At 43.3% G+C, this 20,126-nt stretch overlaps 1 long non-coding RNA gene across 3 annotated transcripts in view; it reads left to right on the forward strand.

The window, feature by feature from the left end:
- LOC132392815 (uncharacterized) overlaps positions 1–20,126 on the forward strand; it is a 77,569-nt gene that overhangs the window by 39,215 nt on the left and 18,228 nt on the right. The window lies entirely within an intron of this gene.

Consider the following 20,126-nt stretch of genomic DNA (forward strand, 5'->3'; position numbering starts at 1 on the left):
TATCACTGGGCTTAGTAGCTAGGCCACACATGAAGGCCAGAAGATGAATTTGATTATCAGAGGCTATTTGAGGCGCATGCCATTGCAAACATTTAATAGGTAGTGGGAGTTTATCCCCACTACCTCCCCCGCTATGAAAACCTTCATAAAATACACTTTATGAAGCACAATAATAGTCTCAATCCTACAAGCATATAATTTCTCTATATATTTGCAAGCAATTGGATGGAGGTGGTCCAAATTGGCTCAGCCATGGAAGTTTGTAGCATTGCCTTTTGCTACAGGGCACCTCATTACGTTCACTGAGCAATCCTACATTCTGTCTAAGTTCAGACAGTACAAAATGAAGAACTGCTGACTTATCCTTCCAGACTGAGTGCTTGTACCTGAAAGGACTGGCTAACCTACTGTATTTTTGTGTATATACTTCCCAGCTCTTTACTTCACCCGTCCATCTCCCCTTCCCATTTTCACCTATCACCCTGTGTTTCTCCATCCCCTCCCCCCACCTTTTAACTCAACTTCTCAACATTTCTCCCCCCGTCCTCCTGAAGGGTCTCGGCCCAAAACGTCATCTGTACTCTTTTCCACAGATGCTGCCTGGCCTGCTGAGTTCCTCCAGCGTTTTGAGTGTGTTGCTGGGATTTCCAGCATCTGCAGATTTTTTCTTGTTTGTCTACTTGTGATTCTGCTAGGTATAACAATTAAATTGAAAAGAGCAAGATCAAACAGAAATACAAGTCAGTAATTTCCACTAACATGGAGGTTAACTTTGGGTGTCATGACAGAGCGATGTAGCAGGGTGTTCCTTTTTGCTTGTTCTGTTGTCTATCGAACAAAGGAGAAGAGAGTTAAAGAGTCATAAGAATGGAAGCTAGCCCTTCAACCCACTGAGTCCATGCTGATCTTACCACTCACTTACACTAATCCCATTTTATTCTCCAGATGTTTCCCCAGATTCGACCACTCACCCACACACCCAGGGCAGCTTACATTGGCCAATTAGCCTGCCAACCTGCAGGCCTTTAGGATATGGAAGGAAGCCAGAGCATCTGGTGGAAACCCACGTTGTCTCCGAGTGAGCAGGGCAACGGAGGAGCTCTGGATCGAGCCTGGGTCCCTAACTCTAGTGAGGCAGCAAATGGATAGCCCCAGGATAGCCAGGATCATGATGTTGATGCTCCTGCTGCAGTCACACAGTACTGGTTAAGATCTGGATAAGAAGGCTGGAATATATTATCTAGAGATGAGCTCAAATCCTACCAAGGCACGTGAGGAAGTAAATTTTAAGTAACTAAATAGATAGCTTTTGTGGGAAAGAAAGTCAAGGGGTTATGTAGGGAGCTATCTAAACCGCTTCCCTTTTTAATTATCTTCTATTTGTTTCTTTACTCTTTTTTTGCACCCGCGAGTATATGTTGTTTTACTTATTGATTTTCCATATTTGATTTTCCTTATCTGTCTTTCCTTTTTTACCGAGACTTGTACTTATATTTTCCCATGGGTTTTTTAATCGTAATTAGCAAACTTATTTACTTTGATTTTTTTTGGTATATATATATTTACAATCGTTTATTCAGCGCAGCTATATATATATATTTTCTGGAGCCACTGGAGTTTTGGGTTGGGAACGTTAGAGTTAGTCTTCAGCCTCCCTTGGCTGATTTCTCTCTTTGGGGGGAGGGAGGGGGGGGGAAATGGGTTCTTCTATAAAGCTGATTGGATGTTTTTACTTTTTTACTTATTCACTATCTACATGTCTGTGATTACCTTTTATACATTACTAAAGGGTACTTGATGGATTCTTTTATTAACATACTCAGTTTTAATGTGAAAGGTCTAAATAACCCTGTTAAATGAAATAAGATTTTCTCTTATATCCGGAAACTTAAAACTCATATAATCTTTCTCCAAGAAACCTATATTCGTAAAGATGATATTTCACATTCTTTCAAAGGATGGAAGGGTATACATTTTCACTCACCCTCTCAATCTAGATCGAGAGGTGTCTCTATCCTGTTTGATCAGAATTTATTCAACATAATGTCATTTCTGATACAAATGGGCACTCTGTTATTGTTTCGGGTAGTCTTGGGAATAATCTAATTGTATTTGTGAATGTATACTCTCCAAATACAGGTGACTCCTTGTTCTTTGAACGTCTTTTCTCTTTTCTGCCTGATCTGAATCGGTCTTCCTTAGTGATGGGTGGAGATTTTAATTTTTGGCTTGACCCTATATTAGACTGCTCTTCAAGTAAAACCCTTGTCACTAATAAATCAGTCTTACTTTTTAAATCTTTTTTATCTCAATGTGGTATTCTTGAAGTGTGGCGTTTTTTACACCCCCAAGAAAAGGAATATTCATATTTCTCTCAGGTTCACCATATGTACTCTCAGATTGATTTTTTTTATAGATAGAAACTTGCTTCCACTGGTACGATCCTGTGATTATAAGGAGATTGCTTTGTTTGATCATGCACCTGTGCTTCTGGCTTTAAGGTTACCTGTTTACTCTGTGCCAAATAGAAGTTGGCATTTTAACTTATCATTGTTATCTGATAAAAATTTTCTAAAGTTTTTGGAAAATCATATTACATTTTTCTTTAAAGAAAATTTTAAAGGAGATACTGCTGGTAATATAGTCTGGGATACTTTTAAAGCATATATTCGTGGAGAAATTATCTCTTACTCTACCTATATAAAGAAAAAAGCTGACAAAGAAAGGTCTGACCTAGCAGCAATATTAAAAGATCTTGATCGAAAGTATGCCCTATCTCTAGAACCAAGTATATATAATAAACATATTGAAATCCAATCCAAGTATAATCTTCTGCTGACTTACCCAATTGAATGACAGCTGTTGAGAGATGAAACTCAATTTTACATTCATGGGGATAGAACAGGTAGTTTATTAGAAGGAAGCCCTGAGATACTAGGAGAAGTGGTGTGAGCAGTATTTCAGGGCAGGTTTTTGATAAGTTCATGGCAGGAAAAGAAAGGCTTCACACACTCAGGCTAGGATAATTGTTCAATCCTTGGGTATTTGGTCAGGTAGCTTTAGAAGCAGGGGGAATGTGCAGTAATGGCCCACAATCAGTGTTGGACACATACCCCTACTGTGCACGTTTCCCTTCCAATGCCTGGGAAATACAGCAAGCAGTCTGAAAACTGGAACAGAAAAAATGTCAGGCATTTGGCTGATTAATTTTTTAAACCAGAGACCTTCTCCTTAAGTTGTTTCCCTTCGCCATACCTCCATCTGCAACAATTTTCAGTCTTTAAAATGGTGAAGCCTTCCAAGAAGCCTTGTCAATCGAAATTCGTATAGGAAAGGTTTAGTTTAGACAAATGCAGGCAAATAGGATGAGCTCAGAAAGGCATCTTGGTCAGTGTAGATGAGGGGCCTGTTTCCATTCCTTACATCTTCTGAAAATTTGTTGCTAAGAGGGAGTTTGAAAGGGTCATCTTGTAGGAAAAGAGGGTTAGAGAGTACTTGGACGATAAGTGAAAAGAGCTCAGCGCTTTTCTTCCTTCCCTGTTAAGAGATAATAAAGAAATACCAAAAAGCTGTCAGGACTTTGTCAGAAGGCATGCATGATCTTAGATCAACATCCTTTCTTAAAGCCAACACCTTCAGCATTCAGCATTTCACTGCCACACCTTAATTATATACTCGGGTTTTGCTTTCACTGTAGATGAATGTTATTTAAATTTGTAGTAAATTTATAAAATATACTTTATTATATCTTGGCAGACATGCAATAATATTTAAAACAAAAGACTTCCACACCCTTGACATTTGAATCAGATGACATTACCAGTGTGGTGAGCCGATGAGACCATGAGACATAGGAGCAGAATTAGGTCATTTCTCCTATCAAGTTTGCCTCTCAACCCCATTCTCCTATCTTCTGCCCAAAACATTTAGCACCCTTACTAATCCAGAACCTATCAAGTTCCACTTTAAATGTACCCAATGATATGTCCTTCACAGCCATGTGGCAATGAATTATACAGATTCACCACCCTCTGGAAAAAGAAATGTCTCCTCACCTCTGTTCTAAAAGGACTTTATTCTGAGTTTGTGCCCTCTGGTCCTAGGCTCCCCCACTGTAGGAAACATCCTCTCCATGTCTACTTTATATAGGCCTTTCAACATTCAATAGGTTTCAGTAAGGTACCCTCTCATTCCTCTAAGCTCTAGCAAGTACAGGACCAGAGCCATCAAAAGCTCCTCATGCATTAACCCTTTCATTCCCAGGCCATTCTTGTGAACTTTCTCTGGACCCTCACCATTGCCAGCATATCCTTTCTCAGGTAAGGGGCCCAAGACTGGTACAATGATTTAGCTGCCTCATTGCACCAGAGACCAAGGTACAATCATGACCTTGGCAGCTGCCTCTGTGGAGTTTGTATGTTCTACCAGTGACTGTGTGTTTGGTTTCCTCCACCTCCTAAAGACATACAAGTTGGTAGGTTAATTGACTGCTGTAAATAACTCCTAGTGTTTAGATACTAGAATCCAGGAAGAGGTTGATGAGAATTTAGGGAGAATAAAATGGATTGATGTAGGATCTATTTTATTAATGTAGGATTAGTGTAAATAGATATTTAATAGTTGGTAACTGCTGAAGAGCTTGTATCTGAGCTGGGTCTCACCACAACTCTGACTACATGCTCCTTTAACAGATCTATAGGTAATATCTATAGGTAAACAGGGCTAATTTTAAGATGCATATTGGAGCACAGCTTCCACCCACAACAGCATCAGGGAGCCCTTGGTGAGCTGCCCACCACTTAAAGTACTCCCAGTGATCGTCTCTGGTTCTTAAAATGGCCCCCATAAAAAAACTAATCAGTCTCAACATATCTTAATCAACCTTCCACCTTACTAGGCTGAGGAGTTCCAGGACTCATCATTGTTCCTTCCCTGCTGTCTTCATGGCACAACCCCTGACTGAGGTTTAAACAAGTACAATACCTTGGCCGCAAATTCCCTAAGCATTGGCAGCTCTCCAAACCTTCTTTCAAAGCTCACAACCTGTGCCTGCTAGCCTTTGCTTATCTGATAATATTGTTCTGCTATCTTACCTGGCCCTATTAAGTAATTTATGTTTCTCCATATATCACAACTCTCAGCAGCTGCAAAAGTTTGAATTTACAAGAACCTTCAAAATGGAATATATCTGAAGCAAGATGTGGAAGTGGCAAAGAAATTCTTTAAAAAAAACTGCTACCTCATGATGAGTTTGGGAATCTGTCTTCCTTAGAAAAGCTTGTCTGTCTTTGGGAATGTTCCTGCCTTGGGAATACTCTCCTGCCTTCAGGATTTCCCTTCCACCTTAGGAATCCTATGTTACTCTGGGAATGCTCTCCCGCCTTTGGGATTTCACTCTCACCTTGGGGATCCTCTGTCATCTTGGGGATGTTCAGCTGCCTAGGACACTCTCTCCTGCCTTGGGTATGCTGTCCCACCTTCAGAAGGCTTTCCCCTCTTTGGGAATGTTCTCCTGCCTTGTGCCTCCTGCAAACTTGAACTAATCCCAATTTCTGCTGCCTGTATCCTAATGCTATGAGCTCACCCTTCACCCCTACGCTGCAGGTTGAGAGTGGCTCTGGTCTACAAACATCTCCCAAATCAAAAATTCAAGACCTGGCTTGTACAACCTTACTTCTGTCTATGACACGTGTTTTCTTCCATTTCTGCCTGCTGTCCGTTGCCAAGACTCATGACTCCATCACTGGCTGCCTTGTTTTCAATCACTTTGGTGTGGAATTCCTTTTCTAACTCTTGAATTAAATATTATCTAAAAGGGTGTGTGAATGACATTTTCCTTGAATTGAGACCATGCTTGGATCACAGTTCAAAATTAGTAAAAGGGACCTTAAGAAAGGTTAGATAGAAATATCAACCGAATGTAAACTGAAGCAACTCACCAAGATTCTTTAGACAGCACCTTCGAAACTCACCATCTCCACCAGCTAGAAACACAAGGGCAGAAAATCAGTTCAGAGTTGAGGCGAGCAAAGTTATCCACTCTGATTCAGGAACCTAATATTTCCTTAAACTGGTGCTGTGGGACCTGAGGCTCCTGCACCTTCCCAATGGCAACAGTGAGAAGAGAACATGGACTGGATGGGACAGAAAGGGGCCGTTCATCCCAACCAGTCCATGGTGGGAATCAAACTCCTCACGAGTCACTTTTCCTCACTCAATTCCATCAGTAAAGGAAAAGACTGAAGAGTCATTGGATATGATGTGGGAATTAAGATCCACGCTAAAACAGATTCCTGTACTACAGTGTTTGTGAAGCTAACAGCAAGAGTCCTCTTCATTACCCCCTTGACAATTGTTTGCCTCAGTCCTCTATTTACTTAAAGAGAACAATTACGTAAAGTTACCGATCACTCGAAAATGCCAGCCTCTCAACTTGACCTCCTTCATTTGACTGATGAAGGACAAGGTTACTGTACAATGGTAGTGCTCCTTGGCTTTGATCTTTGCGGGTGACAAGGTCTGTGCAAAGAACTGGCTGTCCCTTTTCTCTGAACTTTCACTTACAAGGCTTTTTACCAAAAATAAATTCCTGTCAGTCCATCAGCCTGACTCAGTCAGAATCACAGTTGGCACAGGTCTGGCACTGGCACCTGTGGATCTCATGAAACTAGATTATTGCCACTCTCACAAAATGCAGTAGGCCACAGTAGGCCAGGCAGCATCTATAAGGAGAAGCACTGTCGACGTTTCGGGCCGAGACCCTTCGTCAGGACTAACTGAATGGAAAGCTAGTAAGAGATTTGAAAGTAGTGGGGGGGAGGGGGAAATGCCAAATGATAGGAGAAGGCCAGAGGGGGTGGGATGAAGCTAAGAGCTGGAAAGGTGATTGACAAAAGGGATACAGAGATGGAGATGGGAAAGGATCATGGGACGGGAAGCCTCAGGAGAAAGAAAGGGGGAGGGGGGGAAAGGGGAGATGGAGAACAGGCAAACAACTAAATATTTCAGGGATGGGGTAAGAAGGGGAGGAGGGGCATTAACAGAAGTTAGAGAAGTCAATGTTCATGCCATCAGGTTGGAGCCTCCCGTCCCATGATCCTTTCCTGTCTCCAGCTCTGTATCCCTTTTGCCAATCACCTTTCCAGCTCTTAGCTTCATCCCACCCCCTCCAGTCTTCTCCTATCATTTCGCATTTCCCCCTCACCCCACTACTTTCAAATCTCTCAGTATCTTTCCTTTCAGTTAGTCCTGACGAAGAGTCTCAGCCCGAAACGTCGACAGTGCTTCTCCTTATAGATGCTGCCTGGCCTGCTGTGTTCCACCAGCATTTTGTGTGTGTTGTTTGAATTTCCAGCATCTGCAGATTTCCTCGTGTTCGTTATTGCCATTCTCTCTTACTTTTTCTCTCTCATTGTTGCAATGAGCAACTGAAGCGAACCCAAGTGCAGGACACAGGCACAGAGACTGAGTTAGGATGCTTACACGGACGTGAACGTTGAACAACAAACACAGGAGGGATCTTGACACAGAGAGTCGAGGTTTCATAGGTAAACCTTGAAACTGGAGCAAAACTTAGAACACATGGTCCTAAGTGGCTGGGAAACGTTAATTACCACACAGGCAAAACCAACGATCTGGCGACTAGTGGTTGTAATGCTGGGGTTCTCATGATGCAGTTTTGATGGAAACCAGGTGTGCTGTCATCAAAGAGAATTAGATGCAATTGGGAAATTAATGGTTGGAATCGTGGCCAATCAAAGGAAATTAGGAGCAAGGTAGGGAATTACTGATCAGGACCGTAACAGTACCCCCACCCCACCCCAAATGTCTCTTCAGAAGGGACAGAGTTCGATCGATTCCAGGATGGCGGACGAAACGAGAATTATGCCCCTACTGGAGAACCTGAGACCGAACAGAGTCAGGCACGAGAAGGCGATTGGGGGGTCCATTGCCTGGGTCGGGTTGAGTCCATTGGGCCTCTTTGACTATAGATTCGATCTCCCAGGTGAGGGCAGCCACTACACAGGATGATGGAAGGATGGTCTCGGGGTTGGGAAGCCCCTCCTCAGAACTGTATTTACAGGAGAGAGCATCAGGCTTCCTGTTCTTGGACCCCAGATGACAGGTGAGGCTGAATCTAAAACGGCCAAAAAATAATGCCCAATGGGCTTGGCGGGAATTCAGGCGTTTGGCGGTTTGCATGTACGCGAGGTTCTTGTGACCAGTCCAGATGATGAATGGATGTTCTGCTCTCTCCAGCCACTACCTCCACTCCTGTAAAGCGAGTTTGACAGCCAGAAACTCCCTGTTCCCTAATTTGTAGTTCTGTTCGATGGGGGATAGCCAACAGGAAAAGAAGGCACAGGTGCAAGGAGCTTCTGGTCTGGGACAGAGCACAGGGAGAGGACCGCTCCCACCCCGGAGTTGGAGTCCACAATGAATTGACGAGAGGGGTCAGGTTGGGTCAGGTTGGACCAGGATGGCAGCAGAGGTGAAATGCTTCTTCAGCTCTAAGAAGGCAGCGTCTGCTTCGGGGTCCCAGTGAAAAGGGGCCTTAGGAGAGGTGAGTCAAGTAAGGGGTGCTGCCACCCGGCTGTAATCCCTGATGAAGTGACGATAAAAGTTTGCGAACCCCCAGAAATCACTGGAGTTGCTTGAGTGTCGTGGGTTTTGGCCGCTCCCCCACTGCCCTCGTATGCCCGCTTTTGATGATGTACCCTAAGAAACTGACAGATGTGACATGAGGCTCGCAATTCTCAGCCTTCACAAATAGCTTGTTCTCCCACAGCCTCTGTAGAACCTGATGGACATGGTAGTTGTGTTCCTGAAAACTGCGGGAGAAGATCCAGATGTCATCCAACTGAACAAAAACAAAACGGTTAATAAAGTCCCTAAGGACATGATTTATCAGGGCTTGGAAGACGGTGGGGGCATTGGTGAGTCCGAATGGCATGAACAGGTATTTAAGTGACCAAGAGGGGTGTTAAAACCTGTTTTCCACTCACCTCCCTCCCTTATCCTGACTAGATTGTAGGTACTTCGTAGGTCCAACTTGGAGAAGATGGTGGCTCCATGAAGGGGTTCGAAAGCAGAGTTGATAAGGGGCAGTGGATATTTATTCTTTATGGTGATGCTATTCAGGCCCCGGTAGTCAATGCAGGGATGCAGTGAGCCATCTTTCTTCCCCACAAAGAAGAAACCTGCACCTACATGGGAAGATGAGGGTCAGATAATGCCCGCCGCGAGATAGTCATTGAGGTAAGCCTCCATTGCTTCCCTTTCTGGCTGGGACAGGTTATACAGCTGACTGGTGGGTAGAGAGGCTCCGGGGAGAAGGTCGACTGCGCAATCGTAAGGTCAGTGTGGAGGCAGGAAAAGAGCCCGTTGTTTGCTGAACATTTCTCCCAAGTCGTGATACTCTGCTGGAACCTGAGACAAGTCGGGGGTTTCAGAGGCAGACGAGGTCGTGGTGACTTTCACAGGGGACAGGGCCAATTGTAGACAAGTGGAGTGACAAAACGGACTCCAGCTGGCTATATTCCCCGTTACCCAGTCAATATGGGGATTATGGTGGCTTAACCAGGGGTACACAAAAACTATAGGAGCTTGAGGAGAGGAAATTGAGTTAAACTGTACCTGCTCCCAATGGTTCCCAGAGAGAATAAGAGACGGGGTGGTGTGCAGTCTGTGACTCGGGCCAGAAGTCTACCGTCCAGTGCCCGGGCTTCCAGAGGGGCACTCAACAGCTCCCGAGGAATTCCAGCCCGGGATGCTATGTCCTCATCCAAAAACGCCAGAGTCCACTTGAGCTGACAAAGGCAGGGACAGTTGGTTGTAACGTAAAATTGCTGGGATCTGCATCTGGGTTTGGGGAACAGAAGGGAATGTTGCCTGGCTCACCCATTCTCCTGGCAGGCCTTCCCTATTTGGCCGAAGAGGACAGGTGGCTCATAAGTGGCTGGACTGGCTGCAATATATACACTCACCTGCCCTCAGTCTCTGTAGTCATTCTGTTGTAGGGGAAAGGCAGTTCCATCCCAGCTGCATGGGTTCCTCTCACAGGGCGGTGGAAACAGCCGGGCTGGGAGCTAGTCTAGGAGCAGGCTTGTTCTGGTGGGGGACGTTAATGAATGCCACGTAGTGGCCAAAGGTGGTGAACAACCAGGTCTCTCTCTATGGCGTTCTCAGAGATGATTGTCCAACCTGGTGGCTAGGGAGATCAAGGAATCCAGGCTGTCGGTGTCATCTCTTGCCGCCAACTCGTCCTTCACCATGTCGCTGAGACCATTCCAAAATACCCCTTGGGTACCTCATTGTTCCATCCCGAGTCAGCTGCTAATGTCCAGAACTCCACGGAATATTCGGCAACACTGCATGAGCCCTGATGGAGAGTGTGTAGATGCTTAGAGGCATCTTTACCACAGACGGGGTGGTCAAAGATCTTCCTCAACTCTGTGATAAAGGTGGGGAAAGAAGAGCAGATATCCGGTTGATTATCCCAGGCAGCTGTAGCCCACGCTAAGGCACTTCCCCGCAACAACCCCATGATATAAGCTATCTTTGACTTATCTGTGGAGTACGTGGATGACTGTAGTTTGAACGCCAAGGAGCATTGCAGAAGAAAGGCCTGGCACATCCCCAAATCCCCAGTGTAGTGTTCTGGTTCAGGTACATGAGGCTCTCTTGACGGGGCTGTTGCTCACATGTAGGGGGTTACCACTACAGGCTGTCTGGGCCGGTTTGACAGAGTTCCAGGAGTGGATGGGGTCAGATGACTGGATACATGGTCCACCTGGTCACCGATCTTAGTTACGTTAGCATACAGGGAACGGAGGTTCTCCATCACATCCCGGAGAAGTTGATCGTGCAGACCCAGTAGGGAGCCCTGGCTGGCGAGGGCTTGTTGCAGGGGATTCATGTCCACTGGGTCCATTGTGGCCAGATCGTTCTGTTGCAATAAGCGTCTGAAGCGAACCCAAGAGCAGGACACAGGCACAGAGACTGATTTCAGATGCTTACGCGGAAGTGAACGTTGAACAAACGGAGGGACCTTAAAACTGGAGCAGAACTTAGAGCACATGGTCCTAGCGGCCGGGAAACGTTAATTACCACACAGGAAAAACCAGCGATCTGGCGACTAGTGGTTGTGATGCCGGCGTTCTTATGCTGCCGGTCTTGATGGAAACCAGGTGTGCCGTCATCAAAGAGAATTAGAAACAAATGGGAAATTAATAGTCAGAATCGTGGAACAATCAAAGGAAATTAGGAGCAAGATAGGGAATTAACGATCAGGACCATGACGGTCACTCTCTTTCTCAGACTTAGCTTCATGTTTTCTTTCCCTTCCTCTCTCTATAATGCTCTCTCTCTCTCACTCCTACATCTTCTCATTCTCTCTCTCTTTTTCATATTCTCATTTTCTCTGCCTATTTCATTCCCTAAATCTTTGTCCAAGCCTTCAGCCATCTGTACTCATACCTGTTGTGGCTCATGGGTAAACTATGTCTGTGAAGCACAGAAGAATTTTACAACAACCAGGGACTCAACCACCCCTTCCATGTGAAGCAACAGTTCAAAGTAAAATTATTGTCTAAGCACATGCATGTCACAAGGTACAACCCTAAGATTCATTTTCTTTTGAGCATACTCAATAAATTCATAATAGAATCAATGACAGGCAGCACAAAGTTGAGCATTTAATCAGCATGCAAAAGATAATACACACTGCAAATACAAAAATAAAGAAATACAGTAATAATAACAACTAAGCAATAGATATTGAGAACAGGAGATAAAGAGTCATTGAAAGTGAGTCGAAAGGTTGTGGGAACAATTCAATGACGAGGCAGGTGAAGTTGAGTGATTATACCTTTTGGTTCAATAGCCTGATGATAAGAGGGGTAATAACTGTTCCTAAACCTGGTGGTGTGGGTCTTGAAGCTTCCAGATGGCAGCACTGAGAAGAGACGTGACCTGGGGTGTGGGGTCCTTGATGATGGATGCTACTTTCCTGTGACAACATTTCATGTAGATGTGTTCAATGCTGGGAAGGGCTTTACCCATGATGGACTGGGCCGTATCCATTACATTTTGTAGGATTTTCTATTCAAGGGCATTGGTGTTTCCGTACCGGGCTATGATGCAGCCAGTCAATATACTCTCCACTACAAATTTATAGAAGTTTGTCAGAGTTTTAGATGTCATGCTGAATCTCCACAAACTCCTAAGGAAGTGTTTGTGTTGGACCCAGGACAGGTCCCTAAAAAGGTAACACCAAGGAATTTAAAGTTACTGAATCTCTCCACTTCTGATCCTAGAATGAGAACTGGTTCATGATCATCTCGTTTCCTCCTCCTGAAGTCAATAAACAGCTCCTTGGTCTTGCTGATATTGGGTAAGAGGTTGTTGCGTTGGCACCACTCAGCTAGATTTTAAATCACTCTCCTATATGCTGATTTATCACTACCTTTGATTTGGCCTATGACAGTGGTGTCATCAGCAAACTTGAATACGGCATTGGAACTGTGCTTAGCCACACAGTCACAATGTAAAGCAAGTAGTGCAGGGGGCTGAGTACACAGCCTTGTGGTGCACCTGTGCTGACGGAGATTGTGGAGGAGATGTTGTTGCCAATCCGAACTGACTGAATTGAATGGAATTGACTTTATTTCTTACATACTTCACATACATGAGGAGTAAAAATCTTTACATTGTGTCTCTCTCTGAATGTGCAATGTGCAAATTATAATAATTTGTGATAAATAGTATGTACAGTAAGATATATAGCAGATCACTCAATATAGCTTAGAAATACAATTGTGTCAGCATCAGTTAATCAGTCTGATGGCCTGGTGGGAGAAGACCTGGGAGACTGTTGGTCCTGGCTTTAATGCTGTGGGTCTGTTTCCCAGATGGTAGCAGCTGGAATAGTTTTGTGGTTGGGGTAACTCGGCTCCCCAGTGATTCGTCGGACCCTTTTTACTGTCGCTGTAAATGCCCTGAATAGTGGGAAGTTCACAACTACAGATGCGCTGGGCTGTCCACACCACTCTCTGCAGAGTCCTGTGATTGAGATAAATACAGTTCCCAAACCAGACAGTGATGCAGCCAGTCAGGATGCTTTCAATTGTGCCCCTATAGACAGTCCTTTGGATTTGGGGACTCATACCAAACTGCCTCAACCGTCTGAGGTGAAAGAGGCACTGCTGTGCCTTTTTCACCACGTATCTGGTACGTACAGACTAAGTGAGGTCCTCGGTGATGTGTATACTGAAGAACTTAAAGCTGATCACCCTCTCAACTTGCAGAGCTGGGGTCTGCAAGTGAAGAAATCGAAGACCCAATTGAACAAGAAGGCTCTGATGAAGCACAACGATGACTTGCTGGCAGCAAAAACAACTATTAATTTCTTTATTAATCACACTTTTTCTCAAAGGTGATCAGTGCAATCAATAGCATATAACTTCCCTGTAACCTGCTGAACCAAGGTTGAGGCCAGCAACTAACGAGCTCCTGGATAAGCTGTGTCTGGCTTCATGGCTGTAGATTCACTTTTGTGAACTTCAGTTCTGAATATTATTTACTTATTTTTATTGTTTGCATGATCTGTTTTTTTTTCCTGCCCTTTGGGGGTTTGATAGTCTTCTGGTTTTTTAGGGTTCAATTGGAGTTCTTTGTTTTGTGGCAGCCTGTAAGGAGATGAATCTCAAGCTTGTATATACATGCATACTTTTAATAAATGTACTTTGACTTTGAGGCAAAGACCTTGGAGCTTACTGATTAGTTTTGAGGGGATGATGGTATTGAATGCCGAGCTGCAGTTGATAAAGAGCAAACTGATGTATCCATCTTTGCTGTCCAGATGATACAGGGTTGAGTAAAGAGCTTATGAGATGGCATCTGATGTGGACCTGTTGCTCCGGTGGGCAAATTGGAGAGGATCCAAGTCGCTTCTCAGGCAGGAGTTGATATGTTTCACCACCATTCTCTCAAAGCACTTCAGCACTGTGGATGTAAGTGCCGCAGGACGTGAGTCATTGAGGCAGGTTCCCACATTCCTCTTAGTCACTGGTATAATTGAAGCCTGCTTGAGTAGCTCAGACTGCCGAAATGAGAAGTTAAAGATCTCAGTGAATACCCCACTCTCTTGCACTTTTTCCGAACTGAAAATCTGGTCTTCATATTAATCTCCTCTACATTGCAGAAACCAAGCACAGAATGGTGGCCACATTGCAAACACCTTCATTCAGTTCATAAGTATGTCTTTGAGCTTCTAGTCACCAGTCATTTTAATTCCTCATCCTTCTCCTCTGATCTGATTGACTTTGGCCTCTTACACTGTTCTAACGAATGTCAACATAAGCTCAAGGAACCGCATTCCATCTCCCAATTTGACCTATTACAACCCATAGGAATTAAGATTGAATCTAAGAAAGTCTTGTCCTTTACTTGTGACCACCATTAGGGTGGAGGTACAGGAACCTGAAGCTCCATACTCAACATTTTAGGAACAGTTTCGTCCTCTCTGCCAACAGATTTCCAAAAAGTCTATGGACCCATGAAACTACCTCATTATTCTTCTTTTGCATTACTTAATTACTTTACTTTTTATTGTAACTTACAGTAATTTTCTTATGTCTTGCTCTGTACTGCTGATGTTATAAAACAACAAATTTCATGAAATATGTCAGTGATAATACAACTGATTCTGATTCAGAAATAAAATAATTTCAGGTAACCAACCTTTCCAGTTTGAACTGTCCATTTCAACAACCTGCAAAATGCATTCATTTTTTCCCTCTCTGTCAGGGCGCATTCTGGAGTTATGGAATATAGCAAATATTAATTTCAACAGCAACCAGGCTTCAGACCTGAATGTGGATTGTAGACTGAATTTAAAATGCTGCTCAGAACACTGGTCTTTCTGCAGTTGCAGACTGGGGTTGATTGCAAACACCCAGGTCACCTGCTATCCTGGAACCCTTTTGTGGTTGTGCCAGCAATTGAATGGACAGTCTGGGAGGGGTTGCCACCAGGGTGAGGTCCTTGCGGTCACTCAAACAGACACCACCCTTACCTCTCCCATATCACTGAAAGAGTCTCAGAGATGGGTTTGTCAGATCATTCTGACAATCTTTTTGTCATGGCATGGAGTGTGAACTGTTGACTGTGAACCTGATACCTTTACCTTGCAGGTACCCCTGACCGGAGAGTAACTGCTGAGTTTTAGCTGTAAAAAAAGGAAATGATTAACATAGAAGAACGTGATTAAACTGCAATCAGCCAGCAGGGAAGGAGGTAATAGGCATACCAGTTACAAATAGTGTTGGCCAAATTTCTGGAACAATCTCTACTTAGAATCTTCTAGGTAACCACTAGCAATGAAAACGTGGATGTAGATGCACAGAGTGATACAATAGGTAATTGAAAAGGGGATCCGAAGCACAGAGCATTTTCTGCTGCCGTATTTGATTAGATTCTCCTTAAAGTTTGGCCTTTCCTGGAACAAATTTATTTTTGTCCTGGAAAGCCAAGAGGCGGGACTGTTAGGGTGTATTCTGGATTTATGGTACCCATAGCAAATACTAATTTCAAAAGCAACCTGTCTTCAGTTTGAAATGTGGACTGCAGATTGAATTGAAAATACAGTTCAGAACAATGGTCTTCCTGGAGTCACAGACTGGGGTCGATTGCAAACCAGGAAACACCCATTCACCTGATGTCTGCAAATGCATGAATGCTGCTAGGGAGGCATTCAATCTCGGGTGTCTGGTGTTGCTGTGAAGATATAGGTGTTTGAAAATTACTCGTAATTTCAATGAAGCATTGTCAGCCCAAAGTATTGAAGTGAACAATGTCATTGTAACCATTGAAACTGTATTGAGTTACCAGTGATCTTAAGGGTATAAAAATGTGATGTACTTTGAGTTTTGGAGGCCTCTTGCAAGAGTGTCTCCAGTATGATGCCTGCTCATTTTGCTGAATAAAGACTTCTATATCTGCCAGCTTTAACGTCTCTCCAGTGACTTTGTTCACAGTCACAACACTCTCCATAGATGATGACTGCTCTGCTGGGTATTTTCATCAATTGTGTATCATATCTCACAACTGCAGTTTTTCTCTCTCCCCTTATTGGAGAATAAAGTTGCAATGTTTGCTGTATGGCCAGAACAATGTGACAGCCTTGTGTTTGCTATTTACTATGTACCCAATTTATTAGCCAGAATGTAACCTCTGTATTGCCTCTGTACTATTGAATGCATCAGTGCCTTGAGGATGTAGCTAACAGTGAAAGTAAGCATGTGGAGATAACGGGTGGTAGACGGGATCGTGGAGTGGTGTGATGGTATGGGAACCAGTCAAAGCCAGGAAAAAACTAAGTTAAGAAATTACTATAAAGAACACTGTGAACCAGGGCTCGGCGGACAATTAGTGACACGCTCATTAATTGTCTCAGCTTTTGTTTGCAAATTAAGGCTTAAACTTCTCGAAGAATTTTCTGCGTCTCCTGGTTATTTCAAGAAACCACAACATCCTCTGCCCTAAATCACCTCCTTCTATTTACATTTTCTTCAGGTCCATCGGCTGCAGTTAACAAGCATTCAACACTATTTCGCAGACTGCACCAACACAAATATTCCCTTTGTTCTTTCCAATATTCCTGTTCTCTTTAGCTACAAGGATGTTTGCTTTCTAAATTTTCCCAATTCTGTTGGAAAGCCATCCATCTGAGATGTTAACTCTTTTTTACTCTCCACAGATGCTGCACTACCCATTGCATATTTCCAGCATTTTCAGTGTTCTTTTTTTCATTTTTCCAGCTCTGCAGTTTCTTATTTATTTGCCTCTGGATTAGGTGGAGGATATGTTAGTGAATTGTAAAATCATAAAAGCTAAACCCATAAAATGCTGGAAACTCTCGAAAAATCAGGCAGCATTTATGGAAAGAGCAGTAGAGTTTACATTTTAAGTTGAAGAACCTACTGCAGTTTCTTGATTTTCAAGTGTGAGGTCCCATTTTTGTCGTATATATAGAAAATAATTTACCAGAGAGAGTTAATGCAGTTATGCAGTCAACTCAGGTTACACTGCTGTGTCACAGCTCCAAGGACAAGAAAGAACCTGACTTAAGGCAACCTTTGTGTGCAGTTCCTTCTTCAAAGAACAGGGTTTCCCTTCTTCTACCATTGATACTACCTTATTCGTATCTCCTCCACTTACCTGACATTCATCTTCAACCTACCATTCCTCTCCTCCACCTTTTTATTCTTGCTTCCTTCCCCTTCCTTTCCAATTGTAATGACAGGTCTTGACCCGAAAAGCTGTCTCTTTATTTCTCCCCATGAATGCTGCCTGACCCATCCAGTTCCTCTAGCATTTTGTGTGTGTTAAACTGTGTGGGGTTTAGGTGTTTTCCCTTTGACTGTACTCTGGGTCCTCCAGTTCTGTCCCACATCCCAAAAGAAGTGTTAATTGGAAGGTTAATTGACAACTATAAATCATGTGAGTGTATAGGGAGGTTAATTGATGATTATACGTTATGCAATTCTAGTGAATCTCTGGGGGTGCAAGAGGAAAATTAGACCAAAGAATATATGTACTTGATACTCAGTAGGGATATGGTGGGCTGAAAGAACTTAATTTCGTCTTTTAGAAGAAAGCAGTGTTGTGTATATTATGTAACACACAAAGATGCTGGAAGCACTCAGCAAGTCAGGCAGCATCTAATGAGCAGCTGACATTTTGGGCTGAGGCCTTCATCAGGCTGAATCTCTAGTGTTTATATTGTATATCGTGTCTGTATACCGCTAAGAACCATATGTATCTTGACTTTTAATGCATTGCTGTACAGAGCACTACAGTGAGATGGGGGGAGTTTGGTATCAATAGAACACATCTGGCTAAAAGCTTTACCCTTTGTTCCAACAAAACATAAATAAAGCTGCACAAACTTCCCCTTTAGTTGGAAAACAAGTGGACAATTTCTACCTGATAGGGTTAATTGTGATTTCCAGGCAAACAGCCATACTTTCCGCTCTCTATTAATAAACAAAATCAGTTTCTTTTTGTGTTCCAAGACTTGTAGTATATGTTCTGCAGCCCTGCTTACTGGACTATGCCAACATCATATATCTACCTTTTTTGCAACCAAAAGGGTGAGGTGATCTTACTGACAGTCCCCACATAATGAGGGTCTGAATGACAGTGAAACCAGGAGACATGATAAGCTGCAACGTCTGTCCATCAAACTCTCTGAGAAGCTGAAAGAAGTGCACAAGAATATGAAGCAATAGATAGGAGAGATAATCAGATTCTTTTTTCCATGGTGGGGGAGCAAAAACAAAAGGACATTGGTTTAAGGTGCAAGGAAGGAGCTTTAAAGGGGATCTAAGGGGTGATTTCTTTTTACAGGGAGTGGTTGATATCTCAAAAATATGGCCAAAGGAGGTGATGGTATCAGATGCAATCAACATGCTTAAGAAAAATTTGGACAGGCAGATAAACAGGCAAGGCATATAAGGATATGGTCCTAATGAGGGCAAACCGGGATAGGTTTAGGTGGGCAAAGGATCACCATGGATATAATGGGCTGAAAGGCCCCATTTCTGTGTTACAAAACTCCGAGATGAAACGACTAAGTTCCCAGCAATCCCATCTGTCAAAGGTGTTAAATTTTGTCAGTGGTGCTGAGCACATTCAGAAACATTAAAGCGGCACTAAAAAATCAAATACTTACAAATAAAGGTTATTAAGATAGTTTTTAAATAATAAAAATCATCCAAAATGTCTCAAAATCATCAATAACATTACCATGATCTCAATTTGGCAGTACTTTAACACAGCTAGTAGAGCTTCTACCTCACTTCTCTAGTGACATGGGTACCATCCTAGCCTGTGGCTGTGCGGAATTCACTTGTTCCCGCTGTGACCTCATGGGCTTCCTCTGGGTTCACTAGATTTCTCCCACATCCCCAAGGCACGTAGGGTGGAAGGTTAATTGTTTGTTGTAAACAGTCCTGAACATGTAGGTGATTGAAAGGAGTCTACACCACTATTTGATTATGGTTATTTTTTTTATCCTTCTCAACCCCATTCTCCTGCTTTCTCCCCATAACACCCTGACCAATCAAGAACATAACAACCTCCACTTAAAATGACTTGGCTCGCACAGCCATCTGAGACAACAACTTGCACAGATTCACCGCTCCTCTGGTTAAATAGATTCCTCCACATCCCTGTTCTAAAGGGATGCCCTTGTATTTTGAGGCTGTGCTCTCTGGACCTCGACTCTCTCACTATTGGAAATATCCTCTCAAAGTCCACTCTATGTAGGACTTCCAATTTTCGATCATTTTCAATGAGATCCCCTCATTTTCTATACCTCTGTCCCTATGTCTTATTGCCCATTATTATCTGGGGAAATTGATGGGAGTGAGGGGAGAGTAAAAATACGATTAATGCGGGATTAGTGGAAATGAATTTCTGTTGGATGATGTAGGTTCTGTGGGCTGAACAGCCTGTTTCTATGCCATATCTCTCTGAGCTTCTACCTTACAGCTATGAAATCTCGACTCAGGTGGTTGAACTGTGTTGACTGTGTACCAGTTCTTCCACAGCACAGGATCTGAAACAAGTTGCCCCAACTATCTCCTACTTCCTCCTGGACTGCACGTGGAGTTCACTGGTACAGCACAGCCAGGAAGCCACCAGCAGACTCGGCTAGTAAGATTTGAACTTTCGCATTCAAATGGGTCGCCCAAAATATGGCAAAACCTAGCTCTTTTTTTGAAGGGAATATGGGCTTAGTCAACCATGAAATGAAGTGATAGGTCAGGAAGGGAAAAAACTGACATCTGTGTATTAGTTTAAAAAAATAATAGGCGGAAATCTCTTTTGCTTCAGCAGAAATATTCTTGCCAAACCTCATGCTGTCCCATGTGTTACTGGTGAAAGACATGCATCCCACTGACTACTATTTAGCCATAACCTAAAGACAATAGGCTAATTCATATTCTGTAAAATGAAACCAGTTTCTGCTAACATGAACTCCAGCTTACCAATTTGCTTTAAGGACAATGAACTGGGTGATACTTTGCTACGGGCGGAGGGAATGAAAATCTCCTATT

The sequence above is a fragment of the Hypanus sabinus genome, chromosome 4 (genome assembly GCF_030144855.1).
Source record: "Hypanus sabinus isolate sHypSab1 chromosome 4, sHypSab1.hap1, whole genome shotgun sequence".
Lineage (NCBI taxonomy): Eukaryota > Metazoa > Chordata > Chondrichthyes > Myliobatiformes > Dasyatidae > Hypanus > Hypanus sabinus.